Source organism: Malania oleifera, chromosome 2, assembly GCF_029873635.1.
Source record: "Malania oleifera isolate guangnan ecotype guangnan chromosome 2, ASM2987363v1, whole genome shotgun sequence".
In the NCBI taxonomy this organism is placed as follows: domain Eukaryota; kingdom Viridiplantae; phylum Streptophyta; class Magnoliopsida; order Santalales; family Ximeniaceae; genus Malania; species Malania oleifera.
Window position 1 is genome coordinate 56,504,582 of NC_080418.1, and position 19,302 is coordinate 56,523,883.

At 35.8% G+C, this 19,302-nt stretch overlaps 1 pseudogene; it reads left to right on the forward strand.

The window, feature by feature from the left end:
* Positions 1-5,339: 5,339 nt before the first annotated feature.
* Positions 5,340-19,302, forward strand: part of LOC131148206 (phosphomannomutase-like) — a 29,946-nt pseudogene continuing 15,983 nt past the window's right edge.

Below are 19,302 nucleotides of genomic sequence, written 5' to 3' on the forward strand. Positions count from 1 at the left end.
AACAAAAAAATGCTACTAACTTTTGTTCGGCCGATTGACTCACAGTTCGAGCACCCGAACCACTAAAAACCGGATTTTTGACTAAGTCTGTTTGGGCACCCGAACCTCTGGCCGGGTGACCGAACTTCACGGGTTAAAATAATTTTTACTGAATTTTAAATGGGGTAAACTGGGTTAATTTTCTTAATGGCTTTTTAAATAAATTTGATAATTCCCATTGTGTCCCCAACGGTCAAAAAATCCTCATTGCCTATATATACTCATTCATTTGTCCTAATTAGAGAGGATTAGCAAATTTGATTAGGGCAAAACCCTCTCAAAATTCAAAACCCTATTTTAGCCTATGCTACTCAAAAGCACCCATACACTTCATTTTCTTAGATCTTTCAAGTGATTGTGAGTATTTCCAAAGTGCTTGTGTCCAATCTAGCCTGCTCATACTCTCATTAGATTATATTGTTTGTTTGATTTTATTGAGAGTAGAAGCATCAAGTTCTTCTACTGATTTAACTTGATAAATCTTGTGTGGGAAGACTTGGAAGGTTGTGGTTCTTTCATTATCATTGCAAGTAACCTAAGCCTATACTTTTGCGTGCAAAAATCATTTTCAAAGAATAGCTTGTTTGATATACACTCTTGTGCTTGATTAGATAAAGTCATTATTCTAAGTGTTGATTGCACATGTAGAGCACCGAACTTATAGTTCATACATCATTGAGGTGCATTGATTATATTGCGCGTATTTGGGTACATATTTGCTTTACATGAAAGCATAATCACTGTACCAGTTTGTTTGTGAAAAATACTATTGTATTTCCAAGCGTGGCCTGAGGGGGTTTGATCTAGCCCAGAAGGATCAGGTTTGGGTCAGCCCTGTGAATTTGACCTAGGTCCTTCTTTGCGCCGCAAGGAGAGTGTTTAAAGGTTGATGTTAGCCCTGTGCTAATTAAACTGGTTGTATTAGGTGCCGCTCCACCCATTAAGTGAGCCATTAGTGGAATCCTCAGGCTTGTGGGTTAGAGGCCGGGACGTAGGCCTAGTTGGCCGAACCCCGATAACACATCGTGTGTGCATTGTTTATATTTCCGCAATCTACATTTCCGCACGTGTATGTTATAGTGTGAATGTTGCGTATGATTTAATTTCCATGTTATATTTATCTGTGCATATTGGAACTGCATAGACAGACCCTAGGTTGTGAATGTTCTGCTGCTATTTAGGTCAAACCTAGGAAAATGTTTTAAATTCCAATTCACCCTCAATTTTGGGAATACACTAAAGCCAACATCATATATTCCTTCCTTCATATTCCTTTAAATTTTCTTTGAATTTCTTTGAATTTTTATACATTCCTTTTAAGGTTCATACATGCTTGAATGAATGCCTCTTGGATGTTTTGAATTGTTCTTCATATTTTACTGTCTGTTTACTTTGCTAGGGCCATGAACCCACCACTAGTCTCTTTAGGAAAAAAATATTATAGCATAGGGTGGTTGATCGACCACTTAATGGTGTTCAAGGTGTATTGTTGTCTATTGAGGGAGAAGAAAATTTTTAGCTAATAAATAAGTTTATAATTGAGGGGTTAACTTTTGCTTTGCAAGTTTGTATTTATTTTTTTTCTAAAGTGATTATGGTGTATCAACGGTGGGATTTGAAGCTATTTTGAATCAAGAATGGTGTTGCAAAATCCAAACTTGGGGTCTCTACCTCGTAGAAACAATGATCAATGGAAATGGTATGAGAAATGGGTTGACGTAGGATGAGAAGCAGGTATTTGGATGGATCATTTAGACTCAATTAGGAGGCATATGTCAAACAATAAATTGAATGATTTTTATTAGGTATTTTGGATTGGAAGAAAACTTGGGGAAAACGGTAAGAAACATTTAAGCTCTTTATATAGTTTATATTTTAGCAAATTAGGTTGACTCACAACACACACGAATTATATTTTTTGAGTTATATAGCTGAAAGTTTTCCTGAAGTGCTGTTGTGTTATTGCTAAATTTTCACACGAAATTCTAATTCAATCTCTCAAAATCCTCACTCTTTAATCAAAATACTGGTGATATAATCTTGAGCTTCAACTTCTTTATTGATTTTATTGAAGTGTATTGATTCTAATGTGTACAAATATTCTCTTTTGAGAGTATTTCTATTGTACAAACCATCTTGTTTTGGTTGTTTTTTTTTTACGATTCAAGGTATTTGAATTGCTGCCTAACGAGAGGGTTGTTCTCGTTAAAGAGGCATCTCCACCTTGAATGGAGAGAGGCTTACTTGACCTGATAACGAAGTGGAAAGGAAAATCCTCAAAGCAGGTTACTTGAAGCAAGGACATAGGCCACTGGCTGAATCTTGTAAAAATTTTGGTGTTCATCTCTTCTTCCCTTAACTCTTTAAATTCTTGCAAGATTATAACCTGCGTGTATGTTTATATAATCATTAAGAAATTGCTGGATATTGGGAACTTGCTGAATATTTGATTTTTGTTGTGATTGAACTAACTTGTATCTTGGAGATTGGTTGTATGTTTATGTTGTTAGATTAAAAATTATGACAAGCATAAATTGCGAAATTATTGAGTGAAAAATTTGAGGTAAAGGGTTTGCGATTGACCATTTAACTGAAGCATATGTGCTAAGATAATCATAGTGGTAATACTGAATTTGTATCTTGAAATCATTATTGACTATTGCTGAAAATACGATTTTAATAATTGCTTAACTAAATTAATTGAAGTATTGAGTTTGAATTATAATTTCATATTTGATATTCATATTCATATCTACGATTCTCGATTGGTATAGTATGGTCGGTGCTTAGACATTGAGACTGTGTGGTTGTGAAAACTTTAAATTAAAAAGGTTTAAGGTAATCTAAATTTCCACTAATAAATTTTAATTACCCAATTCACCCCCTTCTGGGGAATATATCTTAATTTCAATTGGTATCAGAGCATTAGGTTGTAGTAAATCTTAACTAGTAGCTACACAAAGATCCCTACGACACACTTAGGTGTTTCCCCTTTTGGTGAAGGCCATTCTTCATCTAGACCTCCTATCTTCTGCAGTGTGAACTACACCTTCTGGAAACAACGAATGAGGATATTTTTACAAACCATGGATTGGAACGTCTAGAAAGTAGTCACACATGGTGAATTTATTCCCACTAAGAGTGTAGACGATAAAGAAATCCCCAAAGAAGAAAAGGAATTGAATGAAACTGATATGAAGATGCTACCGATAAACTTAAGTTCAATGAATGCACTATATTGTGCTTTAGATGCCAACGAATTCAATAGAATCATGGAATGTAAATTAGTTAAGAAAATCTCGGATAAGCTTGAAGTAACATATGAAGGAACAGTTGATGTAAGGGATGGTAGGATTGACATGCTCACCAGTGAGTATGAGGCTTTTAGGATTAACCTTAAGGAGTCTATCACTAGTATGTATACTAGGTTCACCCACACAATTAATTCTCTAAATGCACTAGGTAACAACTACTCTACCTATGAGATGATTAGGAAAATCCTTTGAGAACTTCCTCCCATTTGGAAACCCAAGGCCACTGCCATAACTAAAGGTAGAAATCTAATAAACACTTCCCTAGATGAATTGGTAGGATCACTTCTCACGTATGAGATGACGATAAATGAAAGAACTACTGAAGGTAGTAAACAAAAGAAGTCAATAGCTTTTAAAGCTACAAAAGGATCAAGTGAGGAAGAGGACGATGAATTAGACGATGATGATATAACTTTATTCACTAGACGACTAGGAAAATTGTTAAAAAAAAAAGAAGAAGAGATTTGCTCAAAAATTTCGAGGGCCAAAACTGACAATGGCAACACAAGAAAAAAAGAAACAAAGAATGAATCCTGACTTGCTATAACTGTAAGAAAGTAGGACATATAAAGCCTGATTGTCCACAACTCAAGAAAGAAGCCAAGAAGAAGAAGAAAGCAATGAAAGCAACTACTTGGGACGACTCTAGTTTAAGTGACTCAAAAAGTGAATCAAGTGATCAAGACATAGAAAACCTTTGTTTCATAGCAAGAGACGACGAGGTAAATTCTTATTCTTGCTCACTTGAAGAATTTAGTGATGAATCACTATAAGAAAATTGGTTTTTAGTGACGAACGTCTTAGTGAAGGATGAACTTTCGTCACTAAAAGTTCAGTATTAGTGACGATTTTTTTAAATCGTCACTAATAGTTCAGGTATTAGTGACGAAATTCAATCTGTCACTAATACTGAACTTTTAGTGACAAAATTTCATCATTCACTAATACCTCCGTCACTAAAACCTAGTTTCCACTACTCAAACAAGTGCGGGAAACCAATTTTCACACGAAAACTATCGTGGGAAAATATTAGCGACGATTCTTGAGGTACTAGTGACGATTTAAATGCGTCACTAAAAGGAACTTATTAGTGACGGTTAGTAAACCGTCACTATTATTATTGTATTAAAAAAAAAATTCACAATATTAGTGACGGTTTTACACATTCGTCACTATTAGACCCTTATGAGTGACGGTTTAGAGAACTGTCACTAATAGTTCTTTTATTTTAAAAAAAATTATTTCACAATAATAGTGATTGTTTTGGAATTTCGTCACAATTAGTCTCCTATTAGTGACGATTTAGAGAATTGTTATTAATACTTCTTTTATTTTAAAAAATAAAAATTTATTTCACTGTAGTAGTGACGGTTTTTGATTTTCGTCACTATTAGTCCCGTATTAGTGACTATTTAGAGAACCGTCACTAATATTTCTTTTATTTAAAAAAAATAAAAAAAATTATTTCACAGCATTAGTGATGATTTTGCACATTCGTCACTATTAGTGCCTTATCAGTGACTTTTTATAAAATTGTCACTAATAGTTCTTTTATTTTAAAAAAATAAAAAAAAATTATTTCACTATCGTAGTGGTTTTGAATTTTCGTTATTATTAGTCCCTTATTAATGACAATTTAGAGAACTATCACTAATAGTTCTTTTATTTTAAAAAATTAAAAATAATTATTTCACAACATTAGTGACAGTTTTGTACATTCATCACTATTAGTACCTTATTAGGGACGGTTTAGAGAACCGTCACTAATAGTTCTTTTATTTAAAAAAATTTTAAAAAATTTATTTCATAATAACAGTGACGAATTTATAATTTTGTCATTATTAATCCTCTATTAGTAACAGTTTAGAAAATCGTTGCTAATAATTTTTTTATTTAAAAAGAAAAATAAAATTTTTATTTCACCAGACGATTTTACATATTGGCAGTACTAGTCTCACATTGAAATTAAAACCCGGGACTCCCTCCTTCCTTTTCCCTCCTATCCTCATAAATATCCTAAATCTATCGATACCGGAAAAAGAGAGAGTTCAGATGAGATCTACAGCAGCAAGACCGCGGAGAGGACAATCCCGGCGGCGGATCCGGCGGCTGCGATTCTGTTCAAAGTGGCTCCGCTGGCAGCAGGGGTTTCGGCGGGAGAGCCAGCGGGAGTACCAGCAGGCTCAGCGTCAGTGGGAGCAAGGTCAGGAGTCAACGACGGGGGAGCGGGGGGAGACTGAGCCGGGGACTCATCAGCCAAAGAAGCAGCCGGGGGCGTGGTCATCGTCGGAGCGAGAGATGATTTGGGAGAAGTGGTCGGGGGCTTCACGGCGGGAGGCGGCGTAGAAGCGGGAGGAGTGCCGGTGCGTGTGGCAGATTTCTTGTACCTGCAGATTTCTCGCTCTCTCTTTTCGTTTTTTTGATTTTTTGTCTTTTTTTTTTTATATTTTTGTTTTCTTGCTTTGTGTTGAGATTTCTCTGTTATGCTCCAATGGCTACGGTGCTCTGCCTCTGATGATTTTGTTGTTGTTTTGGCCGTGTTATTGAATTTGAGCAGCAACGGTGAGATTGGGGAAGATAGTTTGGAAAGTTTGAGCTTCGGGAGAAGGAGAGGAAGTGAGAGATAAGGAAGGACTGGGGAGAGCGATGGAAGTCGAGGAAGGAAATGTTGGTAAGAAGATAGCTATTGGAGTCTGCGTGTTGGAAAAAAAAGGTGAAATGCGGCTCCGAGGTTCTTTTATTGTTGCTCAAATGCAGATGCTCCAAAATAGGTTGAATGTTTCTTTTTTGCAGAGTTTGAAGTCATTTCTAGGAGAAGAAAAACTCAAGGTAAGAGAGCATTCCTTATCATTAACCATATTGAGAGATCATTAATTTGGGTAAAAAAAAACATGTGTTCTAGAAGCAGGATTTTACACATTAATGGTTGAACAATAAAATTGCCCTGTATAAAATTACCTGCCTGTCGAAGAAATGGATCAACATGGTCATTAGAAGCATCTGGTTGATCTACATATAATTATGGCTCAAGGAGTCATAGGTTCCATGATTGTCTTATTTTACAGATTTTCTTAATGGAGGGATTGCCAGTATGGTTGAACATCATATATGTATAACATTTCCTGGTGCACAAAGCATTTCTTTTTGGTTTTCATTATACATTTGCATATGATTGTGCAAAAGTTTATTAATTTTATGCTGCATTATATTGCTGACTTGGATATCTCAATAAAAAGGTTAGTGAACTCGATTCCAAGTTTCAATTGTCATGTGTGTCATGTTAGTAGGCTTGCTTAACAAATCACCTTGTTAATAAGCTAGAAGCCTAAATTTCAATTCCTAAGATATGTTTTTCTTAATGAAACATCTAAAAATTTTATAGGGGAACATTTATAGAGTTCTGTATGTCATGTTAGTAGGCTTGCTTAACAAATCGCCTTGTTAATAATCTAGAAGCCTAAATTTCAATTCCTATGAAATCCCAGATATGCTTTTCTTAATGAAACTTCTAAAAATGTTATAGGGGAACATTTATAAAGTTTCGTAGTGGGATGATCAATGTCTCACCAATAGGGCAAAACTGCAGTCAGGAGGAACAGGATTAGTTTGAAAAATATGACGAGGTATATTGTTCCTTTGTTTCTATAGAACATAAATTTTGTACTTGGATGCTTATAATCTGATCAATGTCTCTGTTGTGCCGGGCACCTCACTTGTGTCAAATACCAATACTACAACTATTGCCATTGAATATATAATAAATTAAAGTAATGCAGGAACTAATAATAAAATAGTAAAAAAAACAAGACAAGAAATTTACGAGGTTCGGTATAGAATTACCTACATCCTTGGGCGTCAATTATCAATCTACTACTTCTTGACAAAGTACAACTTTGAGATGTGTTTTACAAATGAATAGTTGAGCTCTTTATATAGTTTCAACCTAAAGTCCAAAAAACACTTTTCTCAAATATGGGACTAATAATATAAAAAATTCAAAACAACCTTTTATACTAATGTGAGACTATTCTACCAATGTGGGATAAAAAACAACAAATCTCTACCTTTTTAATAAATTTTTTAGTCACCAACATTTTCTGGAGTTCCACATCATCGGCGCCTTCCACAAATATTTAGACTTGCAGGATATTGATCAAATCCAAATAATGTTTGAACTTGATTATTGTCACAATCTTGGTCAATATATCTATAGGATTTTCAGTTGTAGCAATTTTTTGAAAAAGTATCTTACCTCCATCAATAATATCCCACATAAAATGAAATCGAACGTCGATGTGCTTCGTTTGTGCATAGTAGATTTGATTCTTTGCCAAATGAATAGCACTCTGGCTATCACAGAACACAACAATATGCTTCTAAACAATTCCTAAATTTTCAAGTAAACCCTGCAACCAAATAGCTTCCTTAACAGCCTCTGAGGCTGTCATGTACTCTACTTTTATTATAGACAATGTAATGGTAGACTGTAAGGTAGACCTCCAACTTATTGGACCATTAGCAAATGTAAAAACATATCCAGTAGTTGATCGACATTTATCCAAATCACTTGTAAAATCAGAATCCACATATCCAACAACACGTTGACAATAATATAATTTTTCTCAAATACTATACCAACATCAATCGTATTCATAATATATCTCAAAATCCATTTCACAGCTTGCCAATGTCTTTTACCTGGATCATGTATATACCTGCTCACCATACTAACAACTTGTGAAATATCAAGTCTAGTACAAACCATTGCATACATCAAACCACCAACAACACTTGTATAAGGAACTTGTGATATATACCTACGTTCCTCATCTGATTTAGGAGATAAAGCTGTGTTAAGTTTGAAATTAGGAGCAAGAGGAGTGCCTACTGGTTTTGATTGCTCAGACATGCCAAAACTCTGTACTACCTTCTTCAAATGCTGTTTTTGAGACAAACTAACTCTTCCTCTCATTCTGTCTCTGCGAATCTCCTTGCTAAGTATCTTCTTTGCTTCACTAAGATCTTTCATCTCAAACTCTTGATGTAACTGACTTTTCAACTTGTTGATTTCTTCCATATTCTTTGAAGCTATCAACATATCATCAACATACAAGAGTAAACATATAAAAGATCCATTTTGTAGTCTACGAAAATAAACACAATGATCATGTTTATTTCTAATGTACTTCTGACCCATCATAAACTGATGAAATCATTTGTCTTGGAGATTATTTTAAAACATACAACAATTTTTCCAGTTTACATACCCAATTTTCTTTTCTAGCAACCTAAAATCCATCTGACCGAGTCATATAGATTTCCTCTTTCAAATTACCATGTAAAAATACAGTTTTTACATTGAGTTGAACTAGTTTAAAATCAAATTGTACTACCAAAGCCAACAAAATTCGAATGGAAGAATGTTTAACAACTGGAGAAAATATCTCATTATAATCAATGCCTTCCTTCTGTGCATAGCCCTTAGCTACAAATTTAGCTTTGAAGCAAACATTATTTGCATCTGGAAATCTTTTTTTCTTTACATAAACTCATGTGCAACCAATTGCTTTCTTACCCTTGGGCAGCTGGGCTAGCTTCCAAGTCTAATTCTGATGAAGAGACTGCATTTCTTCATCCATCGCTCTTTTCCACTTGTCTAATTCAGAGTTCCTCATTGCTTCTTTGAAAGTGTAAGGAACATTATCATCCACAATTGGAAGTGCATAGGCCACCATATTAGCATACCGAGTAGGTTTTCGAATTTCTCGTCTTGGCCTTTGAGAAACAATTGATTCTTATTACTATGAAGATTCTCGAATTGAAATCTCCTCTTCTTGTACACTATTCCCCACAGTAACTATAGAGTTACCTTGTGTAGTCTCATTTCTCACTGGGTTTCCCAAAATTGTCTCAACCTCCACCTGTTGTTAAGTATCACTGGTTTTCTCTTTAACTTGTGACTCATTGCATATTGTTTTCTTCATCATCGCAAGTTCATCAAAAGTCACATCCCTGTTTTAAATCATTTTTTTCATCTTTAGATACCAAAGACGGTATCCTTTGACTTCTGCACTTATTCCCAAGAATATTGTTTTCTTGGCTCTTGGATCCAACTTAGATTCTTTGACATGATAATAAGTCATAGTACCAAATACATGTAAAGAATCGTAATCACTAGCAGGCTTTCCAGACCATACCTTATAGGGTGTTTTTCCCTCTTTTGCTAATAATGGTAGACGATTGATGAGTTGACATGCATATCTAACAACCTCAGCCCAAAACCTTTTGTCTAACCCAGCATTAGACAACATAAATCGAACTTTCTCCAGTAAAGTCCGATTCATGTGCTCTACCACCCCATTCTTCTGTGGTGTATTTCGAACTGTGAAGTGTCGAATAATACCTTCATCCTGACATACCTTCATAAACGGGTCACTCGTGTATTGACCACCATTATCTGATCTGAGTCGTTTAATCTTTCTGCTAGTTTGAGTTTCAACTAATTTTTTCCACTTAAGGAAAATATCATACACTTCATTTTTATGCTTCATAGAATACACCCAACTCTTCTGGAAAAATCATCAACAAAAGTGACAAAATAATGCATACCACCCAACGAAGCCATTTTTGTGGGCCCTTATACATCTGTATGGATGTAGTCTAAAATACCTTCAGTTTGATGGATTGTTATGCCAAATTTCACTCAAGTTTGTTTTCCTAGAATGCAATGCTCACAAAATTCAAGTTTGCATACCTTTGCACCCTTTAACAAACTTCGCTTAGCTAATTGTTACAATGATTTTTCTCCTACATGTGCTGATCGCATATGCCATAACCTGGTTGTATCTGAACCTGCATCTTTCTCAGAACAGTTGCTGAGCTGATAACTGTACTACCTTATAAATAATACAAGTTGTTTTTCCTTATTCCTTTCATCACCAATAGCACACCTGATTTAATCTTTAAGGTTCCATCTTTCAAAGTGATAGTGAACCCTTTAGATTCTAAGGCATCCAATGAAATCAGATTCTTTTTTATGCTTGGAACATACCTAACATCAGTCAAGGTCTTAGTAGTTCCATCTTGACATTTCAAATGTATTGATCCTATTCCATTTGTTTTACAAGTATTATCATTTCCCATAAAAACAATCTCACCATCTAAATCTTCAAAATTAGAAAATCATTCTTTATTGGGACACATGTGATAAGAACAACCAGAATCCAAAATCCATTCACCAAAATAATGTGACGAAGATTTTCCAACAAGAGAAAAATCTGACTCACTTCCATCATTATTGGCTATATTGGCATTAGAATGTGCTTTGCCCTTATTCTTCTACTGTAATTTAGGACAATCTTTCTTCCAATGCTCTCTCTCACGAAAAAAGGCGCATTCATCTTTAGCAGATCTCCCACGATATTTACTCTTCCTTCCAGGCATGCGACTCTTAGAACGTCCCCTTATTGTTAGTGCTTCTGCTATTTCCATATGGACCTTTTGATCATTCTTTTTGCATTTAGTACTAATCAATGTAGTATAAACAGCATCAAAAGTAACTTTATCTTTCCTATACAATAAAGTGGTGGTCAAATGTTTATACTCATCAGGGAGAGAATTTAGTAACAATATGACTTTATCTTCATCTTTCACCTTTTCATCCAAATTTAACAAGTCAGCCAAAATTTTATCGAAAGCATTTATGTGGTCATTAATCGAAATACCTGGTTGATACTGGAAGCGAAACAATTTCTTCTTCAAATAGAGCCGATTTTTCAAACTCTTGGTCATAAATGTATCTTCCAATGTCTTCCACAATTTCTTTGCAGATGTCTCTCTTATAACACAATATTTTTGATTTTTGGCGAGACATAAACGAATCGTATCAAATGCCTGACTATTGATCTTTTCCCAATTTTTGTCACCTATATCTACTGGTTTATCATCTAAAGCAATATCTAGTTCTTGCTGATACAAGATGTGTGACAATCCGAATAAAAATGGAATTTAAATAATAAAGAGGAAGAGAAATAGAAAACAGTAACAAAACGAGGAGGTCGACTTCGTCGACGACATTGCACTTTGAAAGGAATAACTGAAGGAATCATCAGGGCTTCGTCGACAAATATAGGGTATTCGTTGACGAGGATATAAGAGAATTTGTCGACGAAGACAATGTTTGTCGATGAAGAAATACCGAGAGAGGTTTTGAGCCAACTGAATTTTGCCGACGAAATTATTAAAGGATTCGTCGACGAATGACATGGCTCGTCAACGAATCCCCTGTCCTATAAATATCAAAATTCAAATTTTTAACTTCACAATTTAGCTAACTCTCTCCTCTCTCTCTTTCTCTCTCTCCTTCGGCACTCTCTCTCTCTCTCTCTTCAATTTTGGGCCGGATTTATGCCGGTTCGACAATCTGAAGTCACCACGACGCTCATGGGGAAGTTCTCTCCAAATCTGTCGGAGCAGATCGTTGGTGAAAGCAAGTTGGAAATTATCATTGAGTTGAGGTAAGACTTTTTAAGACAAATTTTATCTTGCAGTAGTTATAGGAAATGATATACACGTGAAAATACTGAAATTTAATACTGAGAGTTTTTAGTTTTAGGGTATTGATCAGAAAATCCTACGGCAGTTAGACCAGGATATTTTAGGGGCTTTCTCAATAGTCAGGTAAGGGAATAAACTAAAATAGTTATTTTTATGCAAACTATTATTATTTATGAGAAAAGTTATTTTCTGAAAAGCATGTGTTATATTTGTAAATTACGAAGGAAAGGTACGTTTGAGAAAAATACTGCTACAAAATTAAAATGTATATATATGTATGAGATGTCAGAAATTATGATTTTTGGAATGCAATGTATGGTTTTATACAGTAAATGTGTGGCATGAATATTATTTTACATGGAAGAATATCATGATATGATAATGATACGAATGGAATATGTTTTGAGAAACTATGGAAGAATACAATACCTTATGATGTTGAAATGCATGATAAATTGATTATTTTCAGAATGATATGTATGAAATGTTTGGCACAAGGCCGTAATTATGAAATGTTCAGTACGAGGCCGTAATTATGAAAGATGCTATAATATCACGTATTATATGTTATCAGAATCCGAATGTTAGTTTAGTTCAGTTTCAGGAGCTCGGTACCGTAGCTATATAGATCAGATATCTATGTTCAGATTAGTGCTAACCACTCCACGAGGGGGTGAGAGATGGATAGTCGATGTGACTTTCAGTAGAGTGTGGACGTCCACCTGGCAGTCCGAACCAGGATGTGGCGGACCCATCGTACTTACATATATATTTGACTCGATAGTGGTCAGCCAATCATTGTCGGATCCAGCCTTCGAGCTGCCGAACCCGTCATGGAGGGTAGTACATGACATTAGCTAGTTATTCATCCTGGGTATGTTTTCAGTATTGTCAGTATAACAAATGTTTTATGCACGATATGATTTATTAGGAAGTATGAAAGTATATGATTATTCAGTATGTTATGATAAATGCCTACAGATATATGAAATTTACTGTATATGTATAATTGCATTAAATATTAATGTTGTCACACAGTTGTATTTAGTTTATTTTCCCTTACTGAGATGTGTCTCACCCCCAACATTAATTAATTTTTTCAGGAGACCCTAAGTGATCGGCAGGTCGTGGCCGCCGTTGAGTCAGTGATATTATCCCGTTAGGAGGGTAAGATTTTGTACCAGGATTGGGATTATTCTGTGTTTGATCCTAGAGTTATTTTGATGTTTTGGAGGATGTATATAAACACAGTATTACGATGTTGTAGTAAACTCTGGTATTATAGTTTATGGTTAGATGGTTGAGATTTTATGCTTACTGCTGCTCAGGTTTTCGCTGTGATTAACAGGTGTCACTGTTAACCACTGGTTTGGGTTATGCTACATTTTACATTATGGAATTTGAGGTTGTTATAGTTTGGTATCGGAGCCTAGGATGCTAAGTTCTGTTGACTCTAGAGTGTAGTAGTAATAATACCAGAGTATAGGATAAGGGAATTTGAGGTTTGATTTTGTAGTCTAGATGCAGGACTTCTGTGGTGGTTTGTGTGATTTTCTTGGGGTGATGATTTTAGGAAAGTTATGGTAAATTATCGTCGGATTGGATATTTAGGTTGTAGGATTGAATCTTGAATTAAGATAAGGAAAGATGAATTAATTAAAAGAATATATTATATGAGTTGAGTGATATGTATAGTGAAAGGGTTCTAAGATAAATTATTTGTTTTCAAGATGGACCTTGGTGGCAATAGTGCCCACGCCAGTGGGAGTGAGGGCGCTGGACCCTCAGGCACTGCGGGTTGTGATTCAAATACAGTTCTACGCAGCGTGACACAGTAGGTTATAACAGGAATTGCTAAGAATTCAAAGGAACAGGGTAGTCCATTGGTAGGCTACGGTAGCTAGATAGAGAAGTTCATAAAGATGAATCCTCCGGCCTTTTCTGGAGGAAAAGATCTTGCAATCGCTGAAAATTGGGTGCAGGAGATAAAGAAAGTGTTTGTAGTATTGCAGTGTTCGGAGGAGCAAAAGGTACTATTTGCTACATATAAATTAACTGTAGAGGTCGAGAGATAGTGGTCGGTAGTGAGACTTTTAGAGTAGTAGAGGATTATACTTAGGGAGATGACGTGGGAGCGGTTTAAAGAAATATTTTGCAACAGGTATTTTCCAGCCTTGTCCAGGGAGGCTAAAATTGAGGAGTTCCTAAATCTGAAGTAGGGACAACTGTCTGTGCAGCAGTACGCGGCAAGGTTCATCGAGTTATCTCGCTTCTCCCCGTACATCATTCCAGATGAGGTGAAGAAGGTTTGACAGTTTGAAAGAGGCTTGAGGAGAGAAATATACAAATAGGTATCGATACTGAATTTATAGGACTTTGCCGAACTGGTTGACCAAATCACTATAGCAGAAATTGGTGATTGGTTGGAGACCAAGGAGCAGAGATAGAAGAAAAGATCCATACCTTCTGGTTCTCAACAGGGGATTGGACGTGGTTTGTGGAAGAGAGGTGGCTACTATAGGGATTAGAGGCAGGAGATCAGAAATCGCGATTTTCAGGGTGTACAACCATCTCCTGTTTGCCCGACTTGTGGGAAGAGGCACCTAGGGGAGTGTCGTGTCGAGCGAGGTGTTTGCTATCGATGTGGGGAGTCAGGGCATATGATAAGGGATTGTCAGGCTCAGATTGGTGCTGCTCCTGCTCCTAGACTTGCTCGAGGAGGCTACCAGGCACCACGTGGAGGCCAGCAGAGAAATATGGCCCCAACCAGGGTTTTCGCTTTGACGCCAGGTGATGCTGAGGCAGTCGGCGACGTGGTGACAAGTACGGTTAATATGTTTTCGTTTAAAGTTATTGCACTTTTTGATTCTGGTGCCACACACTCGTTTGTGTCCTTAAGGTGTGTTAAATTATGTGGGGCGGAAATGCAATCATTAGATGTTGAACTGTTAGTGGCTACACCGACTAGGTCAGCGGTGAAATATAGTAGGATGCTTCATAGTTGTCTAGTTGATGTTCAAGGGAGAATTTTATCTGTTGATTTGGTGGTGCTGGATTTGCACAGGTTTGACATCATCTTCGGCATGGATTGGCTAGTAGCTAATTCCGCTATTATAGACTGTCGTGCAAGAGAAGTGATATTTAGACCCCAAGGGAAACCAGAATTCAGATTTACAGGGTCACAAGTGCAATCTTTACCTCAGATGGTCTCAACTGTTCAGGTGAGGAGACTAGTCAAGAATGGCTGTTTGGGATTCATGGCTCTTGTGAAGGAAATGTCAGAAAATGAATTGAAATTTATCAATATGCATGTGGTAAAAGACTTTACAGATGTGTTCCCAAATGAATTACTAGGTTTGCCGCTTGATCGTGAAGTAGATTTCCCTATTGATCAACTTCCAGGTACAATGCCGATCTTTAAAGCACCGTATCGAATGGCGCCAGCAAAGTTGGTAGAACTGAAAGATCAGTTGCAGGATTTGTTTGATAAGAGCTTCATATGACCTAGTGTATCTCTGTGGGGAGTTCTGGTGCTATTTGTGAAAAAGAAGGACGGGTCTATGAGGATATGTATAGATTACAGAGAAATTAATAAAGTGACAATCAAGAACAAGTATCCTTTACCCCGTATCGATGATTTGTTTGACCAACTCCAGGGTACACGGGTGTATTCCAAGATCGATCTCAGATTAGGCTACCATCAGGTAAAGATGAGAGCAGAGGATGTATCGAAGACAACTTTTAGAACCAGATATGGGCATTATGAGTTTCTTGTTATGCCATTTGGTCTGACTAATGCTCCTGCGATATTTATTGATTTGATGAATAGGATTTTTCATTCATACTTATATCAGTTTGTAGTTGTTTTTATTGATGATGTACTGGTTTATTCGAGGAGCTATGAGGAGCATGAGATACACTTAAGGCAAGTTTTGCAAATGCTCAGAGAAAAGAAGTTGTTTGCAAAATTTAGTAAATGTGACTTCTGACTTGAGAAAATTGTGTTTTTGGGGCATGTTATTTCAGGAGACGGAATTTCTATAGATCCCAGTAAGATTGAGGCAGTAATGAATAGGGCTAGACCGAGGAACGTCTAGGAAATTAGGAGTTTCTTGGGGTTAGCTGGTTATTATTGTCGTTTCGTTGATGGGTTCTCAGCTTTATCTGGGTCTCTGAGACGATTGACTAGGAAAAATGTCAGATTTGAATGGGACGACAGCCATGAGCAAAGTTTTCATGAATTGAAGCAGAGGCTAGTCATAGTGCCAGTATTAGTCATCCCGTCAGGGGGTGAGGGCTATACTATCTATAGTGATGCGTCCATGAAAGGACTTGATTGTGTATTGATGTAGCATGACAGGGTGGTGGCGTACGCATACAGACAGTTGAAAGAATATGAAAAGAACTACCCTACCCATGATATTGAATTGGCTATAGTGGTACATGCATTGAAAATTTGGAGGCATTACCTGTATGACGAGCAGTGCGAGATTTTCTCTGACCATAAAAGATTAAAGTATTTCTTCACTCAAAGAGAACTGAATATGAGGCAGAGAAGGTGGTTAGAGTCAATTAAAGATTTTGATTGTATCATCAATTACCACCTTGGGAAAGCAAATGTGGTAGCTGATGCATTGAATAGGAAGACCGCGAGCCCAGTGTTAGCAGTTATGGAGATCCAACATTCGATTATTATGGATTTGGAGAGACTCAATATAGAGTTGGTAGAGAGTAATCCTTCAGTATGTATCGCCAGCTTAGTGGTACAACCTACTTTGCAGGAAAGAATTAAAACCGCCCAGAAGATCCAGAATTAGTAGAGGTAATGGACAGAGTGCAGAGTGGTCAGGAAGAGGAATTCCGCATTTCAGATGACGGAGTTTTGCGGTTCCGTTCCAGACTGTATGTTCCTACTGATACTGACATTAGAAGGTGAAATTAGGAATAGCTTCCCAAGATGGGGGTTGAATTGGATTCTTATTTATTTTAATGTTTTTTTTTTTTTTTTTTTTTTTAAACTTTTGCCTATGATACTAAGAAAAACACAATTGATAGCTGATAATAGCACTTGAAAATACTGAAATTTAAATTAACAAACCAATCAATGAGACAAAAGTAATTCAACCACTTAACCAAGAATATTAGTGCTTTCGTTAATTTCCTTGTAAATGTTTACCACCTTCTTTGAGTAAGCTCTTAGTGTGCACTTCTCTTGATTAAGATTTTCATAGATTAACCAACGTACTCCCTTTTGGGTTTCCACAAACGGTTAATCAAAACGTATTTTCTAAATGTCAAGAGTCTTTGTTTATTTCTCACTTTAAAACCTACAACCTGCACTTTTAAATCATACAACAACAGTAAGTACAAAATATAAAGTAAGGAAGAGAGAAAGACACAAGATTTTTACGAGGTTCAGCTTCAACACAGCCTACATCCTCGCCCTTGGTAAAACATCGAAGGGTTCCACTATAGCTGTTCCATTATCGGGTGGAACAATGTCTGTTTGCAACCACTCCTTGGTCAAGGCTAGAGCCCGTCTTCTCCAAACAATATACCCTTGTTTGGTCAATGATCCAATAGCCTGGAATCGTCCAAAATCTACAAGAGAGATATAAAAAATCTGGTGTACAAGAGAAGCTCACATAAAGAGCAGATTTGTACAAATTGAAAACTATGTACTTGAAAAGATAAATATCAAGAAAGAAATACACTTTTGAAGCTTTACAAGGATTTCACCAAATTCTTTTTCTCCAGATGAGAAATCAGTAATCTTTCTTTAGGAATTGATGAGTAAGAAAATCAGAACCATTATACTTTCAGCTTGTAAGAGATTAATCAAAGAGAGATTTTGAGAGCAAGAGAGGTTGAGAGATTTTCAATGCTTGGTGTATTTTTGATTTACAAGAACCATGTATTTATAGCCTTCAAAGCTGGTTTTCTTGTTGCAAGAGTTTCTTTAGAGAGTTTCCCAAGTTGTTAGAGAATTTGGGGTTCAAACGACTATAATTTAAAAAATAAGATTTTTACAAATTTGCCCGTTGAATAGTGTTTAGATGTGTGAGGATTCGAGGTTAGACATCTAAAGTTCCTAAAACCTTTTAAAAATAGAATTAGATAGAGGGTCAAATGTCTGAAGATAGGGTTCAGATGTCTAAGGTGCTAGGTTTAGATGTTTAAAGTTGCGAGTTCAAACATCTGAACTACTACTGCCTGTTTCTATTTTGCTTCATAAAATCTTCAGACATTTGCACTTAATCTTCAGATGTCTGAAGTAATTCTTCAGATGTCTGAACATGAAGTTCAATCATCTAATCTTCCAAAAACCCATTTTTAAAAAAAAAATTTCTTTACAAATTCTTTTGCTCTCTTATAATTTTTACAAGACTTATTTCAGAAAACTTCAATAGGTCTTTTAAGTCCTTATAATCTCTTGGAAGAGCTTCAAAATATATTTCAAATAATATTTTAGCTTTTGAAATACTTACAATATATTTCCTAAAGCTTTGTATGACAAGCTTGATATTCTCTTCAATTTGACTTTTGAAATTCTTTGCTTGAGCTGCAAATATCTGAGTTTCTCTTTGGATCATTGAATAGTTGTCCCATACTTGATTCATACTTGATCTTCACTTGAACCACATTTCATCTTTTCTTGAATCATACTTGAACTTTACTTGAACCATACTAGAACTTCACTTGAACCATACTTGATCCATATTTCCTGAAACAGAAAAACTCAACCTTTCCAAGTTAAATAGTCCTTTGTTTGTTATCACCAAAACCGATTGAAGGACCTTGTTAGACCAACAATCTCCCCTTTTTTGATAATGACAAACAAGGAGTAAAGATAAAGGTTTTATGAAAAATGAAGTACTCCCCCTTACTATGAACATTAATAGCAAGCCATATAAAATTGAAGTACTCCCTCTTGCTATAAGCCATAGAAAATTTATCATGTATTCCATATATGTTGCAAGCCATAAAAATAGAAAGTTCATCATATATCAATGTTCATGTGTTTATATATATCCATATATGTTAAGTTCACATGTGTCATATATCTATCCATTTACATCAAGTTCTTTCATTTGTTCATATGTGATTCATCAAGTTCTCATGTTGTAGTTCATCAAGTTCTTATGTATATATCCATCCATTTACATCAAGTTCTTTCATTTGTTCATATGTGATTCATCAAGTTCTCATGTTGTAGTTCATCAAGTTCTTATGTAGTTTATTCATCAAGTTCTCATGCTTTATCTTTACTAAGTATTCTCTCCCCATTTGTCATTAGTCAAAAAGAGTAACAAGAGTATGAAAAATCATCAAAAAGTCATTCTTATAACAAAAGGTAATTACTACAAAGAGGCAATACATAGAAGTTTTCATG